This window comes from Sinocyclocheilus rhinocerous, unplaced genomic scaffold, assembly GCF_001515625.1.
Source record: "Sinocyclocheilus rhinocerous isolate Xijiao unplaced genomic scaffold, SAMN03320098_v1.1 scaffold711, whole genome shotgun sequence".
NCBI lineage: Eukaryota > Metazoa > Chordata > Actinopteri > Cypriniformes > Cyprinidae > Sinocyclocheilus > Sinocyclocheilus rhinocerous.
In genome coordinates this window covers 827,391-833,566 of record NW_015641018.1, presented here as the reverse complement: position 1 = coordinate 833,566, position 6,176 = coordinate 827,391, and the positions used below count along the sequence as shown (strand labels likewise).

The 6,176-nt window shown below is 35.3% G+C and overlaps 1 long non-coding RNA gene across 1 annotated transcript in view; it reads right to left on the bottom strand.

Annotated features, from left to right (window-relative positions):
* Window positions 1-2,714: 2,714 nt before the first annotated feature.
* LOC107753788 (uncharacterized) overlaps window positions 2,715-6,176 on the bottom strand; it is a 63,776-nt gene continuing 60,314 nt past the window's right edge. The window contains exon 4 of the long non-coding RNA XR_001641504.1: window positions 2,715-2,764. This is a non-coding gene — a long non-coding RNA (uncharacterized LOC107753788). The remainder of the gene's footprint in view (window positions 2,765-6,176) is intronic.

The window sequence follows — 6,176 nt, the reverse complement described above, 5'->3', positions numbered from 1 at the left end:
AGATTAACCCCTTAGGTATTGAAATTTGGTACCGAACGACGAGACGTTTTTCGATACTCGATGGTATCGAGGCAGTTCGGTCGGTGCCTAAAAAGTATCGAACTCGATACCCAGCCCTAGTAAAAGATGATAGAATTTTTATTTGTGGGTGAACTGTCCCTTCAAGCAAAATGATATACTATTAATATAATTAATGAAAACAAAAATGAAAAATGAAAACAAAACAGTTGTTTTCATTGACACAAATAGGTATGCAAATTAGGTTAATAAGACCACACCTCTTCTGCCCACAAGACTTGAAAACTCATGCATAATTCTAAAGCCACTTTTTGTCATGTCTGTTCAATGATTTATTCGTCTGCACCATAACGTAATGTCTTTCGGATATCTTTATTTGGGACATTTTCCAACAAACATTAATATATTTGATCAACTATGATTTAATTGACAGCCCCAGCAGAAACATGTTAAAACACTCAGATGGACCAAAGGGAAATGCTTACTGCCAAAGAATATGCAGACAGTGAACTAATTATTCTGACTTTGCATTCAATAGCTATCTGCTTTGAAACCCAAATATGCAAGCTGAAAAATCTGAATAGACATGTTCTGGAAACAGAGCCAAACCCCGTTCTTTCTGCTGACTGAAACACATGCACATTCGTATATGTCACTTTGGTAAGGAAGCGTCTGGCAAAAGAATCCGTGTAAACACAGGGCTCGGTGTTCAATCCAGATTTTTTTCATTGGTTGGTTTATATCGTTTGTGTTTATGTGAATTTAGTTAGTGATTGTGTGTCAGTAGGTGGGCGGGTACAGTGTTTATATAATGACAGTTTCAAAGACGGATCTCAAAACAAATAGAAGCATGAAAAACTCAGATAATAAATCTGCTCCAAATATGACATGGAAAAAGCCATAATGATGGGGGATTTACATTGATTGTGAGGGAAAGCTTTGTAGCTGATGTGGCATCATTCATCTGGGAAATGGCTCAAGTATGACAAACACAGACTCATGTCTATGGTGCTAAAGTATTCACCCCCACCTTTGGAAGTATATTCTTTTACACGTTTATGAATAACCAACCAACAGATTGTCAATCAGGATTTTAAAAAGTTCAATTAATTCTCAATTGGTTGAGATCTGGACTCCTTTCTGGACTAAAAATGTTGTTTTTATGGTACCTTCAGCATTTGTTTGGGGTCATTGTCATGCTAGAAAACAAATCTTTCAAGTAACTGGCGTCTTGTGGATTTCATCAGGATTTTGTTGAATTAATTTTGCCCTCTGCCCTCAAAAGCCTTCCAGGGCTGCTGCAGAGAAACCTCATGCTGCTGCCACCGTGCTTCACTACAGGGATGGTGTGTTTCTGATGATACACAGACTTTGGTTTATGCCAAACATGCTGTTTACTCTGATGGCAAAACACACAATTTTGGTCTCATCAGATCATAGAACGTTCTTCCAGCTGGCTTCAGTGTCTCCCGCATGCCTTCTAGCAGACTCTGCTTTTTTCAGTAGCTAGTGTTTTTTTCTGACAGTGGCTATTCTTTGCCACTGTAGCATAAAGCTGTCACTGGTAAAGCAAACCCGGCAACAGATGTTCTACGTACAGTCTTAGTCACTGAGGCTTGTACTGTAGCTCCTACAGAGTTGTCATTGACTCCCTCACCAGTCTTTTTGGGTTCATCACTGTTAATGTAGTCTCATATTACAATGAGTAATCATAGGTATTTGGGCATAAAGTGTGGTTCTAGCGCAGACAGATTTTTGCGTGCTTGCATAGAGGTATTACTAACATATTGACAACATGAAGGCATTTTACATATGAACGTAGAGATATACAATTGTTTTTTTTTTTTGTATCCTTGTGCATACATGGAATTAACAGGTTGCTTTCTTTTGTATTTAATCAAAGAGGTTCATTACATATGTTTAATGCCATCACAATTATTTAACACAATTACGTCAAATTTGACATTATTGGCTTGTTTAACTTGTTTAGAAGGATTCAAATAACTTTACCCAAAAATATATAGATATGTCTATATATATATATATATCTTAAAATGTAATTTCTTCCTTTGATAGCAAAGCAGAATTTTCAGCATCATTACCCCAGTTTTCAGTGTCACATGATCTTTCAGAAATCATTCTAATATGCTGATTTAGAGCTCAAGAAACATTTCTGATTCGCAATGTTGAAAAATGTTGTGTTGCTTAATATTTTAGTGGACATAGAAATATTTTGTAACATTATAAGAATCTTTTTTTTTAATCTATTTTTGATCAGTGTAATGTGTCCTTGATGAATAAAAGTAAAAAAAAAAAAAAGATCCTAAAAGATTCAATGTTTCTTAAATTGTGCATACATTAATATTTTTCCATTTTAGATGCTGTCAATATGTTCATATTATACAATTCAGTTTATATACATACAGCTTGTAAGCATAAACTTTACTTATAAACACTAAAAAGATTCATTTTTTCCTGATGCAGTAATTTAATTCTTAATATATGCAGTACATTAAAATAAGTCCAGGCAATTTCCAAACTGCACATGGCCTTTAGACATCAGCAGTCCTGATTAACGCTCTGAACAGGTCCTTGGTACCGGAGAGATGTCCAGCCGGTTTTATTCTGAGCCCCAGGCACCGACAATGATAAGCATCTACGGGAATCATTGAGAGCTTATGTGCTTTAAAATGGTAGGTGGCTAATGACTGTTTTAAGACATTGATGCACCGGGGGCTTTCAGCATCTGCAAGGTGAAGAAAGAACATTACCATATTAAACATATAAAATATGACTCCAGAGGAGTAGAGCCCGGATAACCGTCAGGGAAAATGAAAGGTGCAGTCAGTGGAATGAATAAGAAGTCTGCCCAAACCAGCCGGCACTCCAATTATTTACTACCTCTTAAACTGTTCAGTGCAGTTGCCCTCCTTTTTATGGGCTAAATGTGTTTTCAGGAAAGAGATCTTACAGAAACATCTACGTATCATTACTCAAAACCACGAATAGCAATGCAGAGCTGAGACACATTATGTTACATATATATATATCAATTTAAAACTTTTAGGATCAAAAGAGTTGATCAATTTTACACATTTTTGAATAAGCGATATTTAAAATTCTGCACTATTTAAGATTATTATCCTATTTTTTATTTTTTTTTGGTTCATGAAGTACCATACTAAATAATAATAACTGCACTTGACATCATTAAGACTTCTATTCAGCACTTCAAAATAAAGACAGTAAAGACTTTAACAATGTTACAAATTTTGTTCACTTCAAATAAATGCTTTCTATTTATCTCATTTAAAGTCCATAACAGGAATAAATAATATTTTAAAATATATGAAAATAGAAAACAGTTATTTTAATTGAAATAACACTAAACAATTTTACAGTTTTAATGTATTTTTAATCAAATAAATGCAGCCTTGGTGACCATTAAAGACTTCTTTCAAAAACTAAAAACTAAAATAAAATCTTACCAACCCCCCAAAAGACCAATAATAATATTAATATATATATATATATTTTTTAAATAAACTGAATTATTTTTGTATTCAATAATTATATTGAGGACTGGGGCAGACATTAGAATCACCTCCACTGTGATCTAATCCTATTTACATAAAATGACTTTGAACTTACGGACCTGTTGCTATGACAACAGTTTCAAATGCCTTTAGATAAACAATTATATCAAGCAGTTATAACAGTTATATTCAGCTTACTCATTAGAATGTATGTTGTATATTTAGTTTTCAACAATATGTCTAGGGCACAGAGAAAAGATAAAGAATAATTAAATAAATCATAGCAAAACACGATTGGTCTTTATAAGACATAAAGAGATCATATTTGACCTCACATCCCATTTAAAATGGCCATTGATATGAAATGCAACATTCAATAAAGCCATCAAGGTTTCCCAGGTGTCAAGCTGAAGTATTCTGTCCCTGAAGAGCATTCTGCAGACACCACAAGGTTATTCAATGTCCTCTCCCAATTAAAATCCAGACCAAGGCTCTGCTAAAACAATCAAGCCAAGGATGAAGCTTTTGCCAAACGTTGAGGAGAGCTACATTCCCACTGCTCTGCATTAATAGTGATTCAGTGAAAGCTGAATGCCTCCTCCAGCCTGCATTACTGCAGCACACGCTTCAGTAAAAGCCACAATGGTTTGGCTGACTGTGGCCTTTTTCCATCCTTGTTAAGTCTTTTATAAAAATCGGCCTCCTTGTTTTTGCCAAATATGAAGGATAATTTCGTGGAGCCAGAGTCTTAAAACAAAATTTTCAGTTCTTGGATGGTAATGTGTGCTGAGTGTCATTCCCACAAATACTCATTTTGTTAGTAGGTGTGTGAAATGTGAGGGACAGAGGACTCCACTGGGGCCTGTTACTCTGACTGATACTCTTATTCAAGCTCCAAAAACAACTAGAAAGGGCCAAAAGATGTTATTACACAGCACATTAGACCCTATTCACGTTTGCAATCACTGAGTGATTATAATGTGATATTATATCATTTGCAATGAGTTCTTTCCTGTTCTGTTTAAGGCTCAAAGTTAAAGGAATAGTTATTTAGTCACCCTCATATAAAATTATAGCATGAGCTGAATGAGAAAAGAAAAAACGGGTTCATATGCATTTTTTTGGTAAACTGCCTCTGTTAAATATGCTACTCTGGGATTGTGCGACCAGATCCTAGATATTGGAGAGGAAATTAGTGCATGCTTTTGTGTCTGAGTATTTCAGATATGAACCACTGTTGGTCTTATTGACCAAAGCTGTTTGATAGCTTCAGGTTTTGTTGCACATGTTAAGTAAAAAGGATGAAAAAATCGTAAGAAATGCAAAAATCCATAACATTCGTTCTCTCGTTGAGAAAAAAATTATTCAATTTTACTCACACTTTAACTTAAAGGCACATTACTGCATTGGACAAGCTGTTCTGTGTCCTGTTTGTTTCATTATGTGGTCACATACCACTAAATAGAAGTTTGAAATATTCTGCAGTGTTAAAATTCTTTTTAAAAGTTTGACATTCAGAGCAGGAGTCAAGAACATCCAACTACATTGAAAGACCCGCAAACTTTCTTGGCAGATTGTCTTTCCCTGCTTTTTACCGTTAATGCCTACAGCAAGTGGGAAAAAAAAGTGCAACAAAAAATAAACGTGCATTACATTTTTATTAAAAAAATATTCAGTCACACTTTTTATTTTATTCAAATTCTCGCCATTAACAAACTGTTAACTCCTCTAATTTGCTGCTTATTAATAGTTAGTAAGACAGTTTGGTAGTAAATAATGTGCCGCAAACTAACAGTTCAGATACTGACTCTCCACGTTCTCTTACCTCATTAAAAGTCAAATTCCTCAATAACCTTTGGCCAAAAAGTATGTTTCATTGCATTACATCAGCAACACCTTTTGATTTCCAGCCAAATAGGTAATTGATAGTTCTGCAGGGGAGAGAGATGGATGCTTGAGAGGTGCAGAGAGCACAGGGTGACTCTTCTTAGAGATAGTAAACCTCTGGGGAACTACCTACAGAGAGCGGGGAGGAAATGTGTCTCCTGATAAAAGGGGTTTTTCAGGTCAGCACTGATACACTTTAACTCACACACAGTCTGCACAACTGTCTGCTGGTGGTCATTCGTTTCTCATCCCTCTCTCAAGTTCGACCCCCGACAGGTGGTAGGCGCTCACCTAACGATTAACCGTTCCCAGGATGTCTTTCCAACCTCAGAGCTCGGCGTCCTGCTGTTGAGGTATTCACAAAACACCAGCAAGCTGAAGTCAAACACTCCCCCAAAAGGACAGACAAATCACACAAGATCTCTCTAAATAGCTCAGATGTTTCTCCTAGACAGCAACAAGATTCTTTAGCAGGGGTTTTCAAACGAGGCTCGCATGTTTAAATTTGACAAATTGTATTTTTAGGGTTGTCAAAGTTAATTTGCACCTATTTTATTATGCTTCCTTGGGTGATAAATTATTTTATGAGATCAGAAATAACAAATGAACAGCTATTTTATTGTACTGGCACTCGTTTTTAACAGTAACCAAAAATTCTGCATATAGTTTTATGGGGGAAAACATAACAAAAAGTAAAAAAAATATTTAAAAAAGTATTAGTAAAAAAAAAAAAAA